Source organism: Mizuhopecten yessoensis, unplaced genomic scaffold, assembly GCF_002113885.1.
Source record: "Mizuhopecten yessoensis strain PY_sf001 unplaced genomic scaffold, ASM211388v2 scaffold716355, whole genome shotgun sequence".
NCBI lineage: Eukaryota > Metazoa > Mollusca > Bivalvia > Pectinida > Pectinidae > Mizuhopecten > Mizuhopecten yessoensis.
In genome coordinates, this window is record NW_018480075.1 from 438555 (window position 1) to 464962 (window position 26408).

General features: G+C 37.2%; 1 protein-coding gene across 1 annotated transcript in view; it reads right to left on the reverse strand.

Moving 5' to 3' along the window:
• LOC110443636 (zwei Ig domain protein zig-8-like) overlaps window positions 1-26408 on the reverse strand; it is a 189904-nt gene that overhangs the window by 136292 nt on the left and 27204 nt on the right. The window contains exon 2 of the mRNA XM_021487971.1: window positions 4592-4695. The gene's annotated coding sequence lies outside the window, so the exon portion shown is untranslated. The remainder of the gene's footprint in view (window positions 1-4591; window positions 4696-26408) is intronic.

Genomic DNA, 26408 nt, shown 5'->3' on the forward strand with positions numbered 1-26408 from the left:
AAATGTTAACACCGACTTGCGCTAACGAACATATGTTCTCTACAAAGAACCGATGGTGAATGACAATTCCATACAAACTCGAAGCCGTGCTTTAAGATATTTTCAAGATTATTTCTACCTAATTATTCGTAGCGTGCAGACCGTCCGACTACCCGGGATACTAGCAATAGGAAACGAAGTATTGGTTATATAAAGGTCCGCTAGCCTACTGAGTAATTAATAATATATAAAGCAGCTAATAATTTATGAATAATATCTGCATTTTCTCGCAATCCAGATTAAAATATTCCATGAGTTTATACACAGTTTTGATTTTAAAATTTTAATTTTGTTTGAAATATCATTCTATCTGCTGAATAAAGAATGTTTTTCTTTTTGCCGACAGCTAACCAGGCTTTAAAAAAGAAAACAGCTACACGTGTTGGCTTATTAGCTCAAAGACGGAGTTCAGCTTTACATAATGTGATAACGAAAACATCCAATCTGGCACCTATTTCTTCATTATTTAAAAATGGTGGACAAAACTAGCTCAGGTTTAAATTGAATGGTCATACTCAACAAATAAACAGCTGTTGATCGTTTTCATTATAGTTTCGGAGGAAAAAGATTAATTGAAATTTTATCTTTACGTTGTGTTAAACACTTAACCAGGCATATCGAAGCGAGGTCAGCTAATACAAACATTCCTTACTCCTTCCAGTGTCGTAGCTAGCCCTTTAATGAGGGGCTGTCGTACACCGTAAGTTGACGCGTGCGTACTTTTCTCAGTTATTTTTCAAATGAGTGAATCATTTCTGGAGTGGAAATTAATTTTTAAATACCTAATCATATTTCATTCACCGAACAAGTCGTGGGATTGGCGGTGAATTTAATCGCAAGCATGTAACGCTATATTGACATGTGTTGGAGATATATAGATACATAATTAGTTCGGCAATTACTCGTGTAGCGTTTGAGAGATTGTGAAGGGGGACAAGTTCGGCAATTACTCGTGTAGCGTGTGGGGACGAGTGTTTAGGGGGAGACCAGGGATGGCAGTTACACACGCTTCTGTTTATCATAAGCATATCGCTAGTAGTACTATGACTCAGGTTAAACAAAAGGAATTTTAAAAATATGAAGTCAAAGGGCAAAACGGGGAATGTCTCTTGAACTACAGGATAATTGCACGTACAGATGAGACATTGTTTTTAAACATCCGATGACATTTTTAAAGTACATTATGTCATACATGTTAAACATGTTGTCTGAAGTGTCTAGATCGCTCTAGTTAATCCCACATGGTATTGGCTATATACGGGTTATTACAGAGGCATTCAAAGGGGAAACTAACTTTAAAACAAAAATCCCCCCCCCCTCCACACCCAAAATAAAGCTTATGTTTAAAACTAATGTAAAACAAGCAAAGACAACTGAAACGATAATTTGAAAATTAAATTAAAAAGTCAACATATCACTATGATAGTAACATGAAATACAGCAAGAAATTGAGATTACTAAGTATGTCACGTTATATGAGTCCCACACATCAAACCATAACACGGTTGGTTGCTGTATGAAGTATAATTTTAATGGTAGCGTCATTTTCGCGGTTTAGTTTAAAAATATTTATTGTCAAAAGTAGACAAAGGATTAGACACACGTTATCACAAATTAGCAACGCCTTCTCCCAATATACATTTGTATATTTGTATAATATATCTTTTCGCGGTAATGTTATTTGTCATTGTAGGAATATTTCCGCGGTAGTTAAATGTTCACTGATGTGTTTTCTCTGTATTGTTATTTTCACGTCAGCAAATATTTAACTGTTTTCATGATAAGGTTATTTTTAATGTAGTGGTGTTTGCACGGTGATGGTATGATACCGTTATTTTCACGGTACAATGAAAACATATGTTCACATGAGTTTGTTTTTACTATAAGGTGAATGAACACGGATCAATTTTTTGACAGTAAATAATCCCGACTACAGGAGTTCTACTGATCAGATCTATGCGTGTAAGTGTTAATGGCATTAAAAACGCGAAAATAAATCTACGCGAAATCCAGTCCAAATTACAGTAAACATTCAGGACGTCGCGGATTAAAATGTTTAAAACTATTAGCTTACTACGTAACCGTCCTCACCGCCGGCGCTCATTAGTTCCCGTGTTGAATATATATATCGATGAGGTCCGATAGAGAGATCAATAGGCCCGCTCTATTTATCCTATCTTGAACTATACCAAACCGTACTGGTTCTGAATACGCCATGGTACAAGCGGCGGCCTTAAAGCCATTTTCCGTGGCACTGTGTCACGTAATTTTATCAATTGTTGATTCTCTTGTAGAATGATAAAAAGCAAGTCAATTTAAAGTGAAAGTGTCACAGCTAACCGCCTCTCTGCTATTGAGGTTAGCACGTGTATAAAGCAGGTTGTACCGTTTCCGACAGTTACAATGCTGGCGTACTGTAACATTTCTCCGTTACAATCAAATGCCAGTGCCTTCATGACCTGTGAAGAGACGTCAGGGCATTATAACAAAAACAAACTACGTTGTACGACCACGCTAGTCCCAGAGGTCACACACAAAGAATTGACAGTCTATGTTAAGTCTAATCTCCAAGGCGACCATGGTTTGAAATTCCGGAACTATATACGGGCAGAAATGGACGTGAGACACGCTAATAAGCTTACGCCGAATCAGGGACACCAATAGTAATATACTGAAAATGGTCCACCGACACAGACGAGATCTCATTCCTGTAAGGAAATCAACATTTGATCCCGTCCGGCGGGGTATAAGTAAACAAGGATTATTCTATTTGATCAGTGTTTAACGATTTCCATGTGCATTCTCTACACGTTATATCGCTGTGTGACGAACAAAACACGAATGTGAATGTTGATGCAAATGTCTAATTTTCTAATGTAAAAGTGCATAATTTGTGTTATATCAACCAAGGTTCGTTATTGTCCTGGATTCTGTTTTATTATGTATAGCTCGTTTTGTTTCTCAGGAACGCTTACTAAAACTGTCCAAATGAACATTTGTAAAGTAAATTGATGAAACACTCTAGAATGCACCCTGTCTGTGATCACGGGTTTCCTCGACCATGGAGTGTTTCATTTTTATAACATAAAACTGACACAATATTACTTATTTACATGTGAAGACAAGAGTTAGTGTATACGTAGACTTGCCTTGACTAAAAGGTCAAAAGAGCGGGACTTTAATCCAGATGCAACGGCGCAAAGCGACCGGAAGTCAATAAGCACGCCAGTCTATCGGAAGATTATCACCAAATATGGTTTTACTAATTGGTACAGATGGGTAGACTTTATGATAAAATATCTCATTCAAGAAAACTTTAATAGGTGTTGATGCCTGTCCTTTTTTGAACCTTAGACGTTTCACTCAGTAGACCGACGCCGAGCTACCACAAACTGTGTATGGTGTACTGTAACTGCTTAGGACAAAACCACTACACATGTATAAACATTCGATGTGCTGTTCTGTCACAGATTTGTTTTTGAACTATTTGGTGCTGCTTTGTTATCGTCTCCTTTCACACCTCGATCTGATTCGTGACGTCAACAGTTCTCAAAGCTTTCATTCGATTTATTTGTCCAATCTGACTCAATAGAGCGCTTTTTGTCCTTGCAGAACAAACGCTGTTTGTGGATCTCAGTTGGCTGTTTTATTACGAAAAAACTATTAACCAGAACAGCGATCAAAATGTGGATGTTTTGACTGACAGAGGTTTTTACGAGGTATGGCGTAACGTATATAAATGAGTTGTCACGGCTCTCTCCCGCCAGCGTCGACACGTCGGGTGTGACCACGTGATACAAAACTGTAAAACCACGTGATGCAATTAATGTCGGGCTGTTATACGATGGCTGCACCCACATGTAGGCTTTTATTTTTTATTTTTGTCAAATTAAAAATAGCACCATGCTGTATATTTCACATTTAAATGCTTCTGAAATGTTCAAGGTGATTGCGGTACTTTTCATCCTCTTTTAATTAGTTTAAATTTAAATTGCTTGATCTTTTTTATTTGTTTATGCAAGCGTTTAGACTAAAATGCTTGACGTAGGTTTTTGTATTTTCCGCTAGGTTTCGCTTCGAAAAATAATATGTTTCAAATAGCGCGGCATAGCGGAGAGAAATGAAACTAAGGTGGGTAATCATCTCTAGTACGAGTTCAATATTTGTTTAGCTTACCATTCAGTCATCAAATTCGTTTAATGGTTACCAGATACATCTCTTATTACTAAAATGATTTTACCAGCTGATAGTCTTTGAAGAAATCACTTGCCCATTCCTGCGACCCCATCATACAGCTACGATATTACTTTGAAATACGTATATCAGAATAATTGATATAAATAACATATCACCATAAAGACAGCTACTGTAAACCGGAAGACAAAATATTTGGATGGCATTAACCAGAAACTCATTTATATTGATATTTTCAACGAGCAGGTAGGACGGGTATTTCGAAATGTTACTCAACGGAAGTCCATACACTTTTCAGATATATAATATCTATTACATACCGGAAAGGCTATACATAATATCAATATCTGTTACTTACCGGAAGTCAAGATTATTCAAACTTTGTTGCCAGCAGGAAGTCCGAGTGATGCGTACACATGTACCGGCGTGATGATCACGGCTTTCTGGCTCGGGTTACGTCATCTGATAATTAAAAAAATATACTATAGATAGCATGTCATTGTTAATGAGATTTTTACAATGAAGATATAATACAAATACAGATATAAGACACAAATATAGATACATCAAATCTTGCTTATTACTATGTCGACACACCAAGACAAAATATGCCACTGCGTACACATACTATGACAACATAACATCACAACGTCAACACTCAATAACACATAACATCACAGCGTCAACACTCCATGACACATAACATCACAACGTCAACATTCAATGACACATAACAACACAACGTCAACACCCAATGACACATAACATCACAACGTCAACACCCAATGACACATAACATCACAACGTCAACACTCAATGACATAACAACACAACGTCAACACCCAATGACCCTTAATATCACAACGTCAACACTCAATGACACATTACATCACAACGTCAACACTCAATGACACATAACAACACAGCGTCAACACCCAATGACACTTAACATCACAACGTCAACACTCAATGACACATAACATGACAACGTCAACACCCAATGACACTTAATATCACAACATCAACACTCAATGGTACATAACATCACAACGTCAACACTCAATGACACATAACATCACAACGTCAACACTCAATGACACATAGCATCACAACGTCAACACTCAATGACACATTACATAAAAACGTCAACACTCGATGACACATTACATCACAACGTCGATACATACATTGCACAGCGTCTACACACAGAGGTAAAATACACTCGAACATCAACACACAGAGACAAAATACTCCACAACGTCACCACACAACATAAAACAGCGTCAACACAAAAGGACAAAACACACCCGAACGTCACCACATAACGACATACATAACACAGCGTCAACACACAGGGACAAAATACACCACAACGTCACCACACAACGACATACATAACGCAACGTCAACACATAAGGACAAAATACACCCGAACGTCAACACAAATCGACATACATAACACAGCGTCAACACACGGGGACAAAATACACCGAACGTCAACACAAAACGGCATACATAACACAGCGTTAACACACAGGGACAAAATACACCACAACGTCACCACACAACGACATACATAACACAGCGTCAACGCACAGGGACAAAATACACCACAACGTCAACACACAACGACATACATAACACAGCGTCAACACAAAACGACAAAAAAAAAATACAACGTAAACACACCCCGATGAAATACACCACAACGTCAACACTCAACGACAAAAAATACCACTGCGTCAGTGTTCAAGGAAAAGCTATACCACACTGCGAAACACAAGGGCAACCCATTTTACGGTATCAATACAACTTGGTGTCAATGCCTTGTACATGCATATTTCTTTCTTATACACAGATGATATTGTAACCCGCATGTGCCTGTCATAGCAGTCTATGAAAGACTACAGTATAGGATTTGTTTTGAAAAGTCATGAAATGCAACCTGTCACAGTAACACGCACATTATATAATAAGGAAATGTGAAAAAAGGACCTCATGAACGATTAAATTGAAAATGAACCTGTGTAATCTAAACCAACAAAATTATTGGTCAGTTCCGGTATTCCGGTCACAGACTTGGTGTTATGTACAATGTACATTCACGATATGGTTTGCACATCTAGGACGGTTTTCTTAAATTCTGTCTAAGAGCCCAAGAATAGGTCGGTTCGATAAGAAATGTTTAGTGTTTACCGTCACAGCTCATTACAAGTACAATGTCTACGATGTGACAGTTGGCCCCTCGTGTGAACCAAATATCTATTAATCTTGCAAAATGTTATTCGACCAAAACATTCCCCGTGGAAGGTAACCTTGGCAACTAAAACTTCAATTCAAAAACCGTGTTTTGTATGTATATATCTTTTGTTTTACAGTATCGAAATGCGAAAACGATTCTTTCCGATTTAAAAGGATAGAAAAGCCCCATGTAAACATGTTTTCTGATCGAAAATTTATCAAAACTGTTTAAAAAGAAATATTTCTGATTAAATGTTGTGTAATGGTTGTGTAACTTTTTTTTAACCATTATCTGTACTCTGTATATTTTTTTAGACAAGTCTGTTTTTTTCCCATGAAAATTTGAGTTTGAACAACACGTTTATACAACCTGAACATTTTCGCAGGAATTCATCAATAAATATCTTATAGTATATAAATAAATGTAATATAATTCGTATTATTGTTTCTATTAAAGGCTTTAATAAATATTGTATTCATTTGTTTGATAGAAATCTAGTTTCAAAACAAAGAATTGATTCTTGTCTATCCTTGATGTTGTGCAAAAGCGGAATCCTGAAAACACCGTAATCGTTTCTTATCTTCAGTAATTAGAACAACAAACCGACATCCGTCTGAATGGCATTTTAATATACTCCAGACAACAATACACACAGGCAAGAGGGAAACAATCGAGTGTTCAGTCCGACCTCCTTAATTGATCGTCTGCTGGATATAGACAGAAAGCACGGCAACATTGACAACAGATCCGTTTCAAATCTAATTAACCTGGGACATCTTAAATGTCGTCTGAATCATGGCGAGTCTATCTGCTATCGACTCGAGTGCTTGAAGCCATAACTTCCATAAGGACTTAATTTCTGTCATTGTAAGCAGATATTTAATTACAAACGGAGATTCTCTGATAATTTCCTCCTTCATTACTCCGGACCAGCTCGCGCAAGATCGCGCGCTAGGCTCGCGCAGATACGGTGTGTAGATCAATAAGTGTGCTAAGCCTATATACGTACATTCACAGATCGCACTGATTTTTGCTTCAAGAGTACAGCGGCCGAAATTACCAGCTGTTTTGTCCTATTGTGAGGCTATGCCAATTGTGTTTTCGGTGTTTATGTATGGAAACCACGGTTATACACCATTTGATATATATATACTGAATCAACTAGTGCCTTCTGTCGGATATCACGGTTCAGACACGGTATTACATAATACTCTTACTTGTATAAAACAAAATATATACCAAATACACATATTTTAGTAGTTCTGCTGTCACTAAATTCGTTCCTGCTAATGGTTTTTAAGAATGAACAAAGAAAACTGATTCGGAACAGGGAGCCTGAAGTTGGTTCCTAGTTCCTAGTTCCGATTAAGATAAACGGAACTAGGAACCAGACCCTAGTTCCGTTTATGTTAAACGGAACTAGGGTCTGGTTCTCAGTTCCGTTTATGTTAAACGGAACAAGGGTCTGGGCCCACTTGTATAAAACATCTCAACCCTTGAGATTTCCTCAAGTCTAAGATTCTCCATAGACAATACATTGCTTGAAATTTTCCTTAACTTTGAGATGTTTTATACCAGTGGGCCCTGGTTCCTAGTTCCGTTTACCTTAAACGGAACTAGGGTCTGGTTCCTAGTTCCGTTTATCTTAAACGGAACTAGGAACTAGGAACCAACTTCAGGCTCCCTCGGAACAGGCTAACAAAATTGTTGACAATGATAATGACAACCGAAGCGCTCTCTACTTAGGGACATACCATGATGATTTCGATACACTTGCGAAAACCAAGCCTATGTATCTCCTGTTATGAACTAAATCTAGTATTACCTTCTGTTCTGTGCTGCAGCATATGAATCACTGAACAGGAGTCAAAGTGTCTTCTTTAATGTGGGAATTTGTACCCATGGCAGATTATTGGTAACAAGTTCCGTCGCCTCTAGACTGATCGTTAAAACTCCGGCCCTATCGATTTGCCATCTTGATTAAATTGAAGATTGTAGGTTGTTAATTGCGCCATATTAATTTCGGGATCAATTAATTCCGTCTCAGTATTTAGAATGATTAGATTTTTTCGGGAAAGACACATCTGCAAATTAAATACCAAGACTTCTTCAAGAACGATTTTGTCTGCAAGTGGCGATTCAGTTACAACTTGTATGCAATTATTTGTGATTTCGAAATGTCCTATTACTGCTTAGTTGATATCACTACTGTCTCGGCTAGGTCGCTATTTTCATTTATTCTTTTTTTCTGTGTCGGCTAGGCCACAGTTTTTTGTTATTCTGTGTCGGCTAGGTCACTTTGGCTTTCTTTGACTAGGCCAATATCACCTTTTGTTTTTCATCACTTTTGCTATGAGAGTTGAATTGCGGATGATAAAAAAGGAATAAGGAGATGGATTAATGTGAGTACAATGCAACATTTTTAAATTATTGCATATTGCGTATCAACACGGTTATGTGTTATTTAGCACTGAATACGGTATGAAAACTAAACCCTAACAGTCATAGCACAAGACTATTTGCACGATATTCTGACAGAAACGTCGAGAAATAACAAATGTTATTTGCTAGAGAGCAACAAAGGCAAACTTGTTATGACCAAGACTATAGGACATGTATATACGCTCCATATTAACTAAATGGCGCTACCTTATTTTTAAAACTTATATTTTTTATGCAAAACGGTGATCGTTTGTGTGTTCCGGTCAAAGGTTCCCGTCCCCCTCCCTTATCCTCCCCCCTATTTCGGCACCACGGCCCTCGGACGCGCGACCCGCTGTAAGTATACACTCCGAAAAATGCGCCACTGACGTCCATGCTGGGTGTTGTCTGTTGGAGAGCAACGGAGAAAACCTTGCCTTAGCCTACCACCATCTATAATGCTTCGGTGAGTTAACAGTCAACATGTTTGCCGCGTACTACAGACTTCCCAAAAAGCGATTAACTGGACATGTCCGTGAAAGAGAGAAAATGGCTTTGGCGTTGAATCCGAGCATCCTAGCGACTTGATTTGAATCGGAATCTTTTTTAGTCGAGCTACTGCATACAATAAAAACATGGTCTAAAATGTCACTTCTGGTATTCAGAAGAAAACTGTGCCAATGATTGAAGAGTTCAGCTTCGTGATAACTGGTCAGAAAACAGCGTCAATGCGTTGAGTGAAAGTCTAGGGAAAGCATAAATCACGTTTTGCTGTACGGTAGAAGACAAAAACAGGAGAGATCTTAGAAGGCCATTAAATCCGTTTCTCTCTCGTTTGGTTGATACGTTGACACCGATTCGAGCGGCCATAGCTAAAGTCGGTTGAAGTGGAACGAGACCTTAGGGAAGAGTATAATAAATTGAGATGAAGTAGGGGGTTTATGGAGTATAGGGGGTATCTCAGAGTAAAAGGTAAATCATTAGGACACCGGAAAGACGTGTTGTATTTTCGTGCTGTGTGGAATTGGGCATTGTGACAAAAGGGAAGGAGGAGGTTTTAATGAGATTATCACATGATCACGTGGATGACGTGATCAAATGCTATCTTATATATCGATTTATTACATACTTACTAATAAATACGGGTTTTTTGTATATGCGATACGACACAATTGCTCTTACCCATATCAGCCCTCGCCGTATCACCCCCCAAATACCGTATCAGCCCCCGCCGTATCACACCCCAAAACCCGTATCAGCCCGCAAAACCCGTATCACACCCCTTTTGGATTTTTTTTCGTTTTTCAATGTTTCAAAAGAAAAAAATTAAAGTAAGATAGTAGCTTTTATTAGTAAGTATGTAATAAACAGAATAAATCATGACTTTTTCCACACCCCTTTTTGATTTTTTTTTTTCTTTTTTTAATATTTCAAAAGAAAAAAATATCATAAAAGAGTATCTTTNTTTCGTTTTTTAATATTTCAAAAGAAAAAAATATCATAAAAGAGTATCTTTTATTAGTAAGTATGTAATAAACAGAATAAAACATCACTTTTGCCATATCACGACCAATATCAACCCACGACTAATATCAGCCCTCGGGCCTTCGGCCCTTGGGCTGATATTGCAGTCTCGGGTTGATACTGGGTGTGATATGGAAAAAGGCATGTTACGGCTTCTATATATACATCTGTAAATGAAGCAGAACTGGGCTGGGTCGATCGTAGCTCAATTGGGGGAGCGTCCGTCTACAGTTCGGAGGGTCATAAATTCGAGTCCTGTGTCCGTATTAACGAAACCTCAAGAATGGGTTCTGTACTCGAATCATCAATTCTATAACTCTCTTAAAGTATGTGACGCAATCAAAAGTAAATTGTATACATCCAATACGGTATTTGGCTTGAAGGTTCTTCAAACTTCCTCCAAATCTCTGACAAAGTACGGGTATATTTAGTATTGTATTTGCAAAGCAAAAAAAAATTGGCTTGAACACAGAAATTGAGCTTGAGTCAAGATTGAGGGCCGGTATAAAAGACAATTACAAGATTCTCGCCTGGAAAATATGACACAAATATTAAAAATTGTATCCGATCGAGAGATGGTTTATCAACGTGAGGTCGTATTTATAAAACAAGAAATATTTTCTCTTTCAAAAACGGACATAACTAAATTCTCGTTTACACAAAGAATATTCGACACATGAATATGTGTTTTAGCATACTGATATGTGAATTGCTCAGAACAACACGTTGTTTTTCCGGAAACAACTTAAACATTTCAAAATATAAAGGAAACCAAGACAACAACATGAAATCCGGATTCCGGAAACACATCAATGTCCACTTGATGGTACAAATTATATGTTAAATTAACATTTCTATAACAACACTAAAATTCCTGTTCAACGCTAGTCAACAAATACATAAATTTAGGAAATAATGTGTGCATGGAAACAATTTATGAGATGATTTCGCTTTAAAATGTCTCTTTGATATAAAAATGAAAAATAAAACCTGACTCACACTTTCGCTACATAAGATTTCATTAAGGTGTGTGAAACACCCACCTGTGAACTGCGGTCTTACGTGCAGTTTTATTGCATCGTCATAACAATAAATCGTCTATATGACTCGTTTATGGTTTTTATATGGTATCAATGTTACCAGTTTCCGATTTTATTTCAGAGTGGATCATTTATTCCGTTGTATTTCTATTTTACAAGTGTAAATTGGAAGGGTGATTCAGAGAGCACAGTCCGGTCAATAACCTGTAATTTATCGTCGGCAAGTGTAATTGTTCCGATGGTGCATGAAAAAACCCAACTAAAAATGTCAATTACGAAGGTTTCGTTTTATTTCACGAAATGAATTCAAAGATACTTAACACGGATTTATAGGTGTTGAGTTGGAGTTCAATGAATTTATCTCGAATATTTATAAGTCCGGTTGTCACGAACACCGACATATTTATGAGCTCTGTGCAGGGTGCACAGCAAATTGATCATAGGATCAAAGTAGGCTAAAAATACCCACATGTACGGTAGGGTCCGAGATTTAAAGGTAATTCCGGAACAGGTAATACGGCATTAAAAAGATACGAACCTATGACCTCACAGATCGTAAACATGTCAACTGACTCCCGAAATTATACCCCAGAATAGATTCCCGGAGACGCTTAATCGATTGAGATCATTATCACACCCGCGCTTACACCCTGCCAAGAACATGTAGGTAGACAGACAGCATGTATAGCTATATATATCTATATATGTCAACAAATACACCATATGTTATGGGTTTCCTATCCCTCCTCCCTAGTAATCCCACGAGACTGACCTAGGGCTTAAATCTGATATCGCGTCATCAATAATTAATGAATGAAGTAGATGCCGGTCGTAAGATGACTGACTACGGCTAATTAGTTCCCTGCTGAAACCAGACGGAGTTTATACAGTTTTCTGTAGCGGGAAGGTGACAAACTATTGGCACAGCACCTGATATTTACTTTGTATCGAAACCGCGGACGACGGGCGAGATATATGGATAACCTGCCTGACACCTCGCGCAGTGTAATAATACTTGTCTAAGCCGAAACCAGTGTAGTACGAATTATACCTTTAAATAACTCCCTATAATTAAGATGTATTTTCGAAACTCGGTTATTCCGAATTTTGTTCCCGCTTGTACTTTGAGTGCATTGCCATCTTAAACTGTTATTACTCTTTGTATTCCATTGTTACTGAAATATTTTGTTTTATTCCGCTTCGCTATACAGTGAGGCGACCAATGTGGGATCAGTGCAGAACTGGTACTTTAGTGTATTATGTAATTGTCATAATGGCTGGCGTTTCGTTGCATTCGTTCAAACTTGAAAACTGATATGTTTGAAACGCAATCAATCAAAAAGTTAGAAAACAGTTAAAACACTCCACTCGTCAGATCGAAATCCCGACTAATGATACAAGTGAGGGGTGGGGGCAGTCTCCCCACAGCGGTGGTTTTGAATTCCTATACAGCTCTGATATACGCAAGGTGACATAGTGTCAGTAGCAAGTTTTACGTACCAGGTGAGGGAGTAAACGGCAAAAATATGTCCAATAGCTGCCTGCATCAGCGAAATTATGAGATGTGTCAAAATCGACGTCCTGTATTCAAACATTCTAAACGGCCGAAGTTGTATCCAGGGAAATGTACATTGTATATAATATGCATTTCGTCTGTCGGTGCTAAAGAGGAGAATTGCTAATATACAATAAGAAAATAACAATGAGAGTTTTGTATCATCGTGTATTACATGTAAATTTACATTTTAAATTCAGTATAACTATGATAAAAAGGAGGTTGCATTTTGGGCACATAATATGAAAAAGGCCGTGTGAAGTGTGTTGATAAATTGCTGGGTGTCTGTGCTAGGGTGACGCCGTTGGCTCCCAACTATCTAGTGTACCACAGGCCAAAGTATTAACGTCCGTCAAATATATCACCACATCTAGTACAGCGAGATTAGCGGCTTTAAATGTCACTAACTCGGGTTTGATATGATATGATATTCCCATTGCTGTCGTGGACATCTAATAACGTTGGTTAAAGCTTGAAGAGACGAAAAGAAAGGTCGTTTGTCACAACAAGTTATTCCGTTAGAAGTTTCAAAATAGACGCATGTTAATAGTCAAAATCTAAAGCGATGTATTCAAAATAAAACTTCATTGTTGTTGGTGGTTTGGTGTTGATGATGATTTTTAATCTCATTTCAATAAATGTGCTTCGTTTTTTGTAATAGAAGTCCTCGCCAGCAAATTCACCGTACGAAAAAATATGTTCCATTCAAGGAAAGAAAACAAACATTGTCTAACGCAAATACATTACCTGATACTTGATTTTTATTTATTCGGACAAACAGCATCGGATTCAATGACGCTTGCCATTTCCAGGTTCGACCGTCTAGATGTATAATACTTAATGTGGCCAGACCGACCTTCGCGGGTTTATCTATATACCAGATACAAATTGCACAGCCACATGGTTATAAAGATCGCTTTCTTACTTTATCATATAGCCCTTTCTCAATCATCAATGCGAATATGGGAAAAAAGTCTATGATGTTGAACTTGAAATGTCTCGGGCGAACTAGAAAGGCATCAACAGCTCTAGCATTCTGACCAGTGTCAAAACCTTGACTCTGAAACGTGATAAACTGTTTATATTGTTCTTACTAGCATTATGGTAGGGATGCAATTGTGTTGGATTGTAATAAAATTTGACAAATATGGAACAACTGGACGCGCCAATTAATGGAAAGCATGCATTTTTGTTGTTGTCTGCAGGCATTGTGGTTATTAAAGAGTTCGATACAGGGTCATAAAAGAGACGAAGAGAACGATGATAAGATCGATATGTACCATAAAAAAATTAGGGTATTTCGGTACATTACCACCACTGCAGACATCAGTCTGGACCGTTCAAAGAATAGCATATATTTGATATAATTGTATTCTCTTAATTTTGTTTTGTTTTTGTTATCACATTATCGCACTGAATGCAAGTTCATGTTCTTTTTTCAATATTTGTTGATCAATAATTATGAAATATTGTAGATGGAGTTCCCCCTTTTTCGCTCTTAATTTGTTTTATTATGTAGCAAGCCTAACAAGCTTAGATCATAAATTTTGGGCACCACATTGAGGAATGATTGTACACACGTTTTCAATTGGTTTATTGCATTGCCTCGGTGAATTAACTTCTTGACTTATAGATAAACGCTGAAGAGATCTAGCTGAAATGGAAATATACATATTTAATCTTAAGGGGAACGGAAAGGATTTTTCCCGGATGTCCAATTTTCCGTATTTGTATTTAAATATCCTGCGGACAACTGCAATCAGATATTTATTTATTTTTGTTCTCAAACGATGCTTCAACAGATATGCACCTGTTCGCCAAAAGATATGAATGTGTGTGTTTCCTAACGTTGTCCGAGAGGGGATAGCTTAGTCGAAATTCCGCTTAGGGCCACGGAGGCCGATATCTCGTGGATAAAAATACTGCAGCAGTATCCCATCACATCATTGGAAAACTTCGTTATCCCCAACAAACGTCAAGGATCAAAGAACAATAATTAAATTCAATAGCAAATATTATCAGTTTAACGCCTAGTTGCCTTTTGGGACTCATGTGTTTCTAATGGAAATTAGTATAATCCTGAAAATAGGTCTAGAACATGATTCACCGCCGTAGTTTCGTAAAGGCCACGGGGATTGAACGCTGTGTAGTTTCGTATCTCGTAAATCGATCGAATCCTTTGTGTTTTGATAATATCTCTGATTCGTCCTCGTTAGCACGGCGTAAATTGTGGTGCAAAACCGGACACCGATTGATGGAAAGCGCGTCTTTGTCTAAATTCATTGCAATAATGCAATGAAAAATCAATGTTGTTGATCTTAATTTGACTAATTCATGCATCTGTGGAATTTCAATCCTCTATCTATTTCGAGCTATGAAGTTTCCTGTTTGTAGTCACAATGGAACGCATGTTCCTGTCTAATAGCACGGGATAAAGAAGTGTTTATCACAATAACATGAACAGTCTGAGTTAAACTTGTACTTCTTACCTTTTCTTTTTTTCCACCATGTTTTAAAAAGAGCTTTTGATCATAGTCTCAGGATAATGCGGTTTTGCTGTACACAGCAGGAGATTGTGCACGTACCGGTCAACAATGTTATGTAAATCGAAATGGACTAAAGAAAAACTTCATTATGTCGAAGCAATTGGAACGCTTCGAGAAAAGCGGTAGTCGACTTACCTGCAGCGTGACAAATGATACCAAAGTGAGCATAGAGAATAATAGAAAATATGACACCGGAAACATTATAATATTACCTGTTTTTCTCTCATCTACTCTTTCTATTTCCTGTTGTTTCCATGCTCACGTGGGTCTGGTAAGCCAAACGTGAGAGAACTATGAGCGGGTTGAGGTGGGACGCTGTCGTGTCCCCGTGTTAACATTATATCATGATGCCACTACAACATGAAAATTTAAGGTAAAGCGTACCACTTCATTTTTAATCGCGAAGAAGAGTTCCTTTTAGATTTTTTTTTACTTGGAGTAATCTCCCTTCTATATAGAAGATGAAGCTATATATCTGATGTAGTTTCCAGGCTTACAATTCTGTCACATTCATGAAAACATATTATGTTTTTTATGAAACTTTCTTTTGAAAAGGACTTAAACGGATATTGTATTGCACTAATAACATTTGTAATAATGTCGTTTAACTTGTTGGTGCCTTTTACCTTTAAGGATTGTAATCTCTACCTAAAACTTATTCCGGTCAAATACATTGCCTCTGACTACTTTAAATGAGTAATTTTGGACATATTTTACATTGAATGAAACCTACTGATATTTAACTTTTGAAAACGTATAGTTTTAGTAGATTTTATTATGTGATGGCGGATTGATATGGGGTCAAAAGACCGGTTTGACTTGTAAACTTCCGGTTGTCAAAAGCAGACGCCCGTAGCGCTCTTATATGCCATTAAACTCTCCAAAAAATGGGGTTTGAAGCCTTTGTCAGGTATGCTTTTATGAATCTCAACATTTGTCACTAGTGTTGAACTTCAAATATTAAAGCTATTAGCTCAAAAGCTTAGTAAAAACATCTAGTAAAAGATTAAGTTGTGCGAGTCCTAAAGAGGTTCACTTCCGGTGTACGCTGCCGCTACATGTACATGATTTTGACTGAAGGTATGGAAACCTAAAAATGTGTTCAATATCAATATTTTCAAAATCACATTATTTCCATTCATATACATTCATGAAGGACTTCTTATTCTCTAAAAATCATGCAGCATAGCTTTTCATACTTGTGTAACCTTCTTATGGCAAAATTATAATGGTCTTTATAATTTCAAAACGACGAAGCATTTCCTGTGAAGTAGTGTACTCAAATGCATATATGTTCTGCAATAATTTGGTTAAACAAAAGCATGATTCAATATTTCACTATCCAATTTTTTTAACTAACCATAGTATTTTTATTGCTGGTTGATTTTCTCTTTGTCCCGTCAGGTAAATTACTGGCACATTTGCAGTGCAGCATGCTCTATCCTAACTGTGGTATCCCGCGGTCTTCATCACGAAAGTATAATTCAAGCGTCCTTGAGAGTCGGTGCCAAAGTAAATTCCAAAACACTCTGATGATCAAGACGTATGTTGGAACACGATGAACCGTACAATTATCTAACAACTTAATGAAGTTTGGTGTACTTCACACAGAAATAACAATTATACAAGCTCATTGGGAGTCCCGGCTAAATTGATCCTCGACACGAATGTACAATTAACAGTCTCTAGATGGAGTGAAACTTTCACAGAAGTTGAAGTTAATTTAGATATGACACTGATGTTACTATTTGAATGTCGGGTTGGAGAAATCACCAATGGAATAGAAAGAAAAATACTACAGGGAAAACAATCACAGGTTTCTTTGATTAATTATAATGTAATTATTTAGTTCAGCGGGCCGATTCTCTCACATTCTCCAAATTCCAGGGGTTGCTCTCACTAACGATATCTGTACCAATGGAATACGTTATGACAAAATCGGAGGCATTGTACGCGCCACCTTGCGGATGAATCAAGATCATAATAACTAGCGCGGTAGCGTATCGGTAAAACATCACTCCTCTGTAATATTCGCAGCAAAGACATCAGCCTAGCAACTGGTCAGTTCTTTTTTTATACCTGAAACCAATCGAATAGCTAAACTCGTCCCTTCAATTTCGTCATGACATATTCTGTTGGTGTAGAACGAACGTGAGAGAGTGTATCACCTGCGATTTCGAGGTAATGTTGTCACTTTAGTGCTTTACATGGGAGTGGACGGCAGGCTTTCAATGTCCATGCCGGTATGAACGCAAATCCATTGCATACATATGCTATGAAGCCCGCGTTGGTTTCATGGTAACCATGTTTGTTACCGAATTGCATTCATTATGGCATGAACATTGAAAAATGCTGTTCAATACAAACAAATGCTTTCTGTATTGTATCCTTATTATTAGTCTTCATGTAAATATCCCTTATATTTTTAATATCAAAGTTACTGGAACAGCCTAACGTCACTAAATGCTTTGCTTCTAACGGTTGTCGCGCGTCTGTCGAGGCGAGAGAAGAAAGCTTCAAAATAACGCTGAACGCAACTTCTTCTGGTTATACTTCAATGGTTACATCATCAAAGCGCTTGCATTATGTGTTTAGAGCAGAGGTTTGAGACAAAGAGCCCCTAAGGACATGATTAACTCAACAACCTACAGTTACATTTCTATTTATCACACTCGTGTATCCTGTTAATCCCCAACGACAAATCAAGGCATTTTTATGGTAGAACTTAAAAGCAATTCACACAATTGTCTTCGTCTCTTCTTTGAAAAGGTGTGATTTATCATTCGGATGAATCCCGCAAAAAGAGTTCTGGTCGTGCTTTGTGATACACATCCTGTAAATAATTTTGTGACACACACCGTGTCACACACGCATCTATTGTAAGATTGAATAGTATCAAATGAAAACCAAACATTACTTGATGTTATACTTTTTAGTTAAAGTAAAGTTAAAAGGGAAGATTATTATTCGACCTTCAAATGACGGTATTGCACTGAAAATGCCACTGTGTAGGTGCTGTACATAACATTGAATTAAGATAAGTGTAATATATATATATATCAAAAGTGAACATAATATCCAGATGAATATAGATTTATCAGGATATACTTAGTAGAGCTAATGGCGCGAATTGTTTATGATTAATGACGTCATCATTAGTGACATATCAGTTTTCAGAACCATTAGTAATATCTACATTTTATACTCAGCTTTAAGGCTGCTTCTTTTCTCCGCAAGAGGCGCTCTCTTCCATTATCAACAACATGGTTTCTGTTGGAGCTGTCCTTACCTTTGTCAATCCAGGTCATTTATTAAATCAATTATTTCCTTCTGTTGATGCTAGGGCACTCCGTTGTCTCTGTTATATCCTGGTGAACGATTGCACTAAAACCGAATCAGGTCCCTCGACAACGCTCGTAGATTATTACGTCATCAACTGAAGACAATGACGGATTAGTATTACATGTATATGGAGAAGCAAACGGAAAGGGACGATAGGGCGCGGAAACGCGTCACACGTGAGTTGTATTGTCACGCTCTGGTTGAGGAATGGCGTCTTGTTTGATTCCCTGTACGGTACATATATACAGATATTGCTATTAACTGATAAATAGGTTTTGACGTTTGCCCTATATTTGCAATCTTGTTTTGCTTGCCATGTGAATATAATCTTTTCATCAAACGATTACCAGTTCTAGTGACATAAGTATCTTTGAAAATGGAAACAAGGGAAATAATATTTTTCAACGTCATAATTACACTATGGGGTTATTGATCATCACGTGACAAATGCTGACGTCACATGCGCCCGCTAAGCAACACTGTAACGAAAGCAGCATCATATCATTGTTTAGTTTGGCTTCTGGTTGTAGAGTAGCATACACATTTTACAACTAGTATCGCCAGTATTAGGCACGAAGATGTATATTTCATCAAAAAGGTGGAACAGCTTTTTTCGTGAAGACTATGACGCGTTTCCTGTAAGTATTTCCGTCAGGCAACAAATATGAATCGGAATCCATTCGGGAATTCCCGTCAAAGTTTGATTTTGAAGTGATATTCGACTTATGATAGGTCCTCGTTTATTCTGACAATATGACGGAATGACCCAAACACTTTCCGACTGGAAAGCCATGCTTTTGTACATGTAACAATGATTTGAATCGATAAATCTATTTTAGAAGCTTGCACAATGGAAATGTGTCTTTTTTAGATAAAAATGATCTTCTACTGTCTGATGAAGTATGTGTGATAGATATAATCGGATAATTTTTTGGTTTGTTTGTGTATTACGTCCATCAGCTATGGTCATTTACGAATGGCCAGGTTGTGGTGTTGGAGGAAAGCCGGAGTTCCCGGGAGAAAAAACACCGACCTACGGCCAGTACCTGGCGACTGTCCCACATAGGTCTCGAACCCGTGACGCAGTGGTGGAGGGATATTGGTAGCAGATTGGCAGACGCCTTAACCACTTGGTGCCACCGCGGCCTCTATTATCGGATCACCATTTCGAATAACACACCAACACAAATATATTCGGACTCATTTTAGTGAACCATACACTTTAAAAGTTCGTTCGATAATCGTCATATACTCCGATACACAGCAGTAATTAGTATCAATCACATTAGAGACTTTTTTTCGATAATCGCTCGCCCAAAGTTCAGATGCATGGCATGGTTTGTATCGAACGTTTCACAGTTCTTCTGATACTTCCTCATTGTGTGTTAAACACTTCAGATTATATCCGATTATCGCTCGCCTAATACTCGGGTGACCGACATGACAAATAATTTGTATCAAACACTTTGGATTATTTCACGATAATCGCTTTTGCGACTTAAATGTGCACCGTGTTATATAATCTGATCAGGGAGTATTTCCAGTAATGCTCAGGTCTCAGACTCTAACACGTACAATATACCATAGAGTGTTGCTATTCAGAAAAAAACAATTCAACTCAAATATTAATCCGACTTCAGTACATGATGTAAATAAAGCAAATCGACAGTCTATAGAATGCCAGCATTTGTTTTTAATTCTATACTTTAAAAACATAGCTTTTGGGAAAAAAATGTACTGTAACATATATAAGGGATTTATATAAAGGCCTATTAACACCTATCACTGTGTCAGAGTCAATCGATGTAGTCGGGCCATTTTTCAAAACCTCTGGGGTATTTCACGACCTCTGGAACCGGAACGAACGCTTTCAAACCGAAATATATTGACAGATACTTGGCAATCTCATGAAAGATACTGCGCGCGCAGCACGTAGCCGTCGAATGTACGAAAACACTGTCAGCTTCAAAAACAAAAACACGAACATATCAAAATTCTATCAACATATTGAAATACTTTTAAGCTTTCATTGCATTTGCAATTTTGCTGAACGTTCGTATTCCTCGAAGTTTAAAAGGAAATTACCATTTTTGTAATTAAGGTGTGACGGTGTGGTAATATATTTGGTGATACTGCGTTGATACAGACCAGAAGCCGGTCGGACAGATGTTTATTTTGACTCGTGTAAGATGTTAATACACTACTATATTGCTGATAATACTGAGTGTGATCAATGACCTAATCCCCTTGTCTCGTATATACACACATATATATATATACTCCTTCAACACATATCGTTTTAACGGTACTCCTGCTGCACCGTGCATGCAAGAAACACATCAATGTACATATATACGAACATGTGCAAATATTAACGTAATCTCGGATGCACACTTTTCGATTTTAAACTCATAAACCCTTTATATTCAGTCATATATATGCTTGTAATAAAATTAGAATTGGCATGGCTCTCAAAAGCAAACACTAAAACAGAAATTATTATAATCTTGGTAAATGTCACGAACATTTTTATTACAAATAGGAACTTGCCATAAAAATTCGTTAGTTCTGCCAAGAAAATGCGACCTCGTATACAACTTTGATGATGGGGTGTAAATTTCTTCCACACTGATAACATAAATAATATCATATTTGCGCCTTTCAAACGAAGGAATGCAAAAATCAAATACATGTACTTATACAATGGCTTTCGAGACGATCATTTTGGCCTCACATGAAGACATCAAGGTTTAGAGGATAATAGGAAATAAACTGTATTTCTCACAATAGAAACATTGTATGGTCTCAAATATACTTTACACTGATAATGCATGATATTACCATACCCTTGACATTGGATTCAAACTTGCACGTGCGGGTACATTAACCGATTATACTAGCACAACGCAATATACAAAGAATGCACTAGATTCCAGAAAGGACGAAAGCTATTGTGAAGCAGTTTGATATACTAAACGTTATATTTTTTAACAAAGAGATCTCCTCAAGGAGATGTTCCCCAAGGCTTAACGACGTATCGTTCGGCAGATAGAGTTAGGCAAGAACCGTGATCTACTTAAGACTTCGTTTCGCCTTCAAGAAAAGGGTGTCGAGACAGATTGCTGATATGATGATAATTCTTGAGAGCACCTGTTCGGTGGCGTTCGAGGATGGTGTGTTGCTTTCATAGATAAATAAGTTGTGTGTTGATCTATGTGAGAGTATGAATAACCTCCAGCATATCAATTAGTTTTATGAGCTAAGTTCAGCGGAGCGTTTCTATCAATGTGTTTTCTAGCACGTATGTAACAAAATAGACAACAGGTGTTTCTTCCTGTTTTCTACGTTCGATAGGAATTATGCCAACGTACCATGAACGAGTGGAAAAGTCGCGTCTTTCCTTTCGTGTCTCCTCGGTTCCTATTGTTGTCTTCCTTTATTTTCGTGTCTCCTCGGTTCCAACTGTTGTCTTCCTTTTTCGTGTCTCCACGGTTCCCTATGTTTTCTTCCCTTTTTTTCGTGTCTCCTCGATATATATCGACTTTTGAGTTCGACTTTCTTGGGGTTCTTATTTTGTTCTTGTGTGTTAGCTTCGTCGATTATATATTTGTCAATGCTACTAATTTCTACTCTTTCGTTGTGTGAATGTCATGGCTTCAATTGTAAATTAAAAAAAAAAAAGATATGATGACGTCAAAAAAAAATGTTAAGTGATACCTATTAATCGGAATGTTGAAAAGATAAAATAAATGTATGCTATTAATCATTGTTACGTTAACTGTAACACAAAGTGTCATATTTATATACAGGGTAAGACAACTTTAAGTGAATGTATCACACTTAAATACAGGGTAAGACAAGTTTAAGTGAATGTATCACACTTATATACAGGGTAAGACAACTTGAAGTGAATGTATCATATTTATATACAGGGAAAGACAACTTTAAGTGAATGTATCATACTTGTATACAGGGTAAGACAACTTTAAGTGAATGAATCATACTTATATACAGGCAGAGACAACTTTAAGGGAATGTATCATACTTATATACAGGGTAAGAAAACTTTAAGTGAATGTATCATACTTATATACCGGGTAAGACAACTTTAAGTGAATGTATCACACTTATATACAGGGTAAGACAACTTGAAGTGAATGTATCATATTTATATACAGGGAAAGACAACTTTAAGTGAATGTATCATACTTGTATACAGGGTAAGACAACTTTAAGTGAATTTATAATACTTATATACAGGGTAAGACACCTTTAAGTGAATGTATCATACTTATATACTGGGTAATACAACTTTAAGTGAATGTATCATACTTATATACTGGGTAATACAACTTTAAGTGAATGTATCATACTTATATACTGGGTAATACAACTTTAAGTGAATGTATCATACTTATAAACAGGGTAAGACAACTTTAAGTGAATGTATGATATTTATATACAGGGTAAGACAACTTTAAGTGGATTTATCATATTTATATACAGGGTAAGACAACTTTAAGTGATTGTATCATATTTATATACAGGGTAAGACAACTTTAAGTCAATGTATCATACTTATATACAGGGTAAGAAAACTTTAAGTGAATGTATCATACTTATATACCGGGTAAGACAACTTTAAGTGAATGTATCACACTTATATACAGGGTAAGACAACTTGAAGTGAATGTATCATATTTATATACAGGGAAAGACAACTTTAAGTGAATGTATCATACTTATATACAGCGTAAGACAACTTTAAGTGAATGTATCATATTTATATACAGGGTAAGACAACTTTAAGTCAATGTATCATACTTATATACAGGGTAAGACAACTTTAATTGAATGTATCATACTTATATACAGGGTAAGACACCTTTAAGTGAATGTATCATACTTATATACTGGGTAATACAACTTTAAGTGAATGTATCATACTTATAAACAGGGTAAGACAACTTTAAGTGAATGTATCACACTTAAATACAGGGTAAGACAACTTTAAGTGAATGAATCATACTTATATACAGGCAGAGACAACTTTAAGGGAATGTATCATACTTATATACAGGGTAAGACATCTTTAAGCCTAATTCCGGATTGCGTCTATGCGCGACATCTATTATCGTATGCCGACTTTGGCTTCAAAAACAGATGATGTGGCCATACAATAGCACAACTTTTTTATGTTGTATGCTATCAATCATTGTTACGTTAACTGTAACGCAAAGTGTCATATTTATATACAGGGTAAGACAACTTTAAGTCAATGTATCATACTTATATACAGGGTAAGAAAACTTTAAGTGAATGTATCATACTTATATACTGGGTAATACAACTTTAAGTGAATGTATCATACTTATAAACAGGGTAAGACAACTTTAAGTGAATGTATCATACTTGTATACAGGGTAAGACAACTTTAAGTGAATTTATAATACTTATATACAGGGTAAGACACCTTTAAGTGAATGTATCATACTTATATACCGGGTAAGACAACTTTAAGTGAATGTATCATATTTATATACAGGGAAAGACAACTTTAAGTGAATGTATCATACTTGTATACAGGGTAAGACAACTTTAAGTGAATTTATAATACTTATATACAGGGTAAGACACCTTTAAGTGAATGTATCATACTTATATACCGGGTAAGACAACTTTAAGTGAATGTATCACACTTAAATACAGGGTAAGACAAGTTTAAGTGAATGTATCACACTTATATACAGGGTAAGACAACTTTAATTGAATGTATCATACTTATATACAGGGTAAGACAACTTTAAGCCTAATTCCGGATTGCGTCTATGCGCGACATCTATTATCGTATGCTGACGGTGTCCTCGAGATCTGATGATGTGGCCATACAATAGCACAACTTTTTAATGTGACCAACACTCAAGTACATACGTACTATAATATTTAAATTATTATTTTCTGAGTGCAGGGCTTATAATAAGTAGCTAAGGCACATATCGAAAGTGTAAAGAAGACAGAAACAAATGGTGGTGCTAAGTGTGACAATGGGTGTCAGTGCATCATTGTTTCTCCCTGTGGTATTCTATACGTTAGATGACACGGACGCAACATACACTCTCCACATCCTCGGGGATGCGTTTCCCTGTTTATACATATTGCATTACAAAGTACATACATATATATGTCACGCTTGCTGCTTGAGAAATAATGTACAGCTGTTATCAATGATATACTTAACAAACAGGGTTTTAAACTAATCATATGTTTGTGAACAAGCCGTTATCATAATGAATCAATAAACAGTTCGACTCACCCAGGCGTAAAACATCCCACCACGGGAGCTTTTGTCCACACTTCCGTTAATGGGGGCTACTTTGACGCCTCATTTCGACTGGACAAGGCTACCCGCGGTGTCCGTTTAAAAGGGCGGAGAGGCAATTAGGATACGTTATCCGACTGCGGTCAGCATGTTCGCCCAATTTGTATGCGATTCACTGACCACCCTGTCACTTCAAATCGGTTAAAGAATGGACGGCACCGGCAAATGGATGGACAGGAGCGGTCAAGGAATGTTATAGCTTCCGCTTGACCACGATAAGAAGGAGGTGCAGTTTCACACGAGATAAAGGTCAATCCTTCTGCTTGAGCGATCACTGGTCAAGCATCAGCTAGACTGTTGTTTTTTCACACCAATGACTCGCGTGCGCTTTAATGTCTTGTGCGGTGTTAAATGGTTTCGCGTCTGACGAGATTTTCCTTCTCGGCTTTCTGTCGGCTGTAAGGTGATGCAGGGATCGTCTCAGGTCAGCAGAATCTGGTAACTGAAGTCTCAGGCCACGGTTGTTTTTGGCAACACATAACACCGAGACAAAGGGTCGTTACTATGGCGAACGCTCGTATCGATGGCGATTGCCTTGAACATGAGAGGCAAGAACACATAAAGACGCACTTCGACACTCAAGGACACAATCGAGACTCGAACGAGAAGACAGGCAACATCAGTTACTACAGAGGCAACATATCAAAAGAAAATACAGAACCCCGCGAAGACCGGAGGAGAAACAAGTTGATCTAATTTACAACGATCACCATGGTTTGAATCCACGACTACTTGCACAGTTAGCGGCAAGTCAATGGTATACAATTTCAATGACAATGTGCAATTAGAAATGTATTGATTTTATCATGCTGATTTAAGGTGTTTATTGCGAAAATTATATATTTGTTTCGTATTACAGACTGGTCATATTTGTATGACACCATTTTAACCATGAACTGGTGTATGCAACACGTGGTGAATTGTCGTTCATGAACATAACAACAACAATGAACGCATCCTTGATGAGTAGAGAATCATTTCCTTGATTTACATCGCATTTAACTTTTCTCGTGAATAAGCAAATTGCATTTGTACGTATAGCTTAGTTGCGGTAAAACAGATTGGGTGTCGTCCCGAGCGGTGTCAAATGCTAGCATTACACTTCAATGCCGATTTTTTGTTTAAC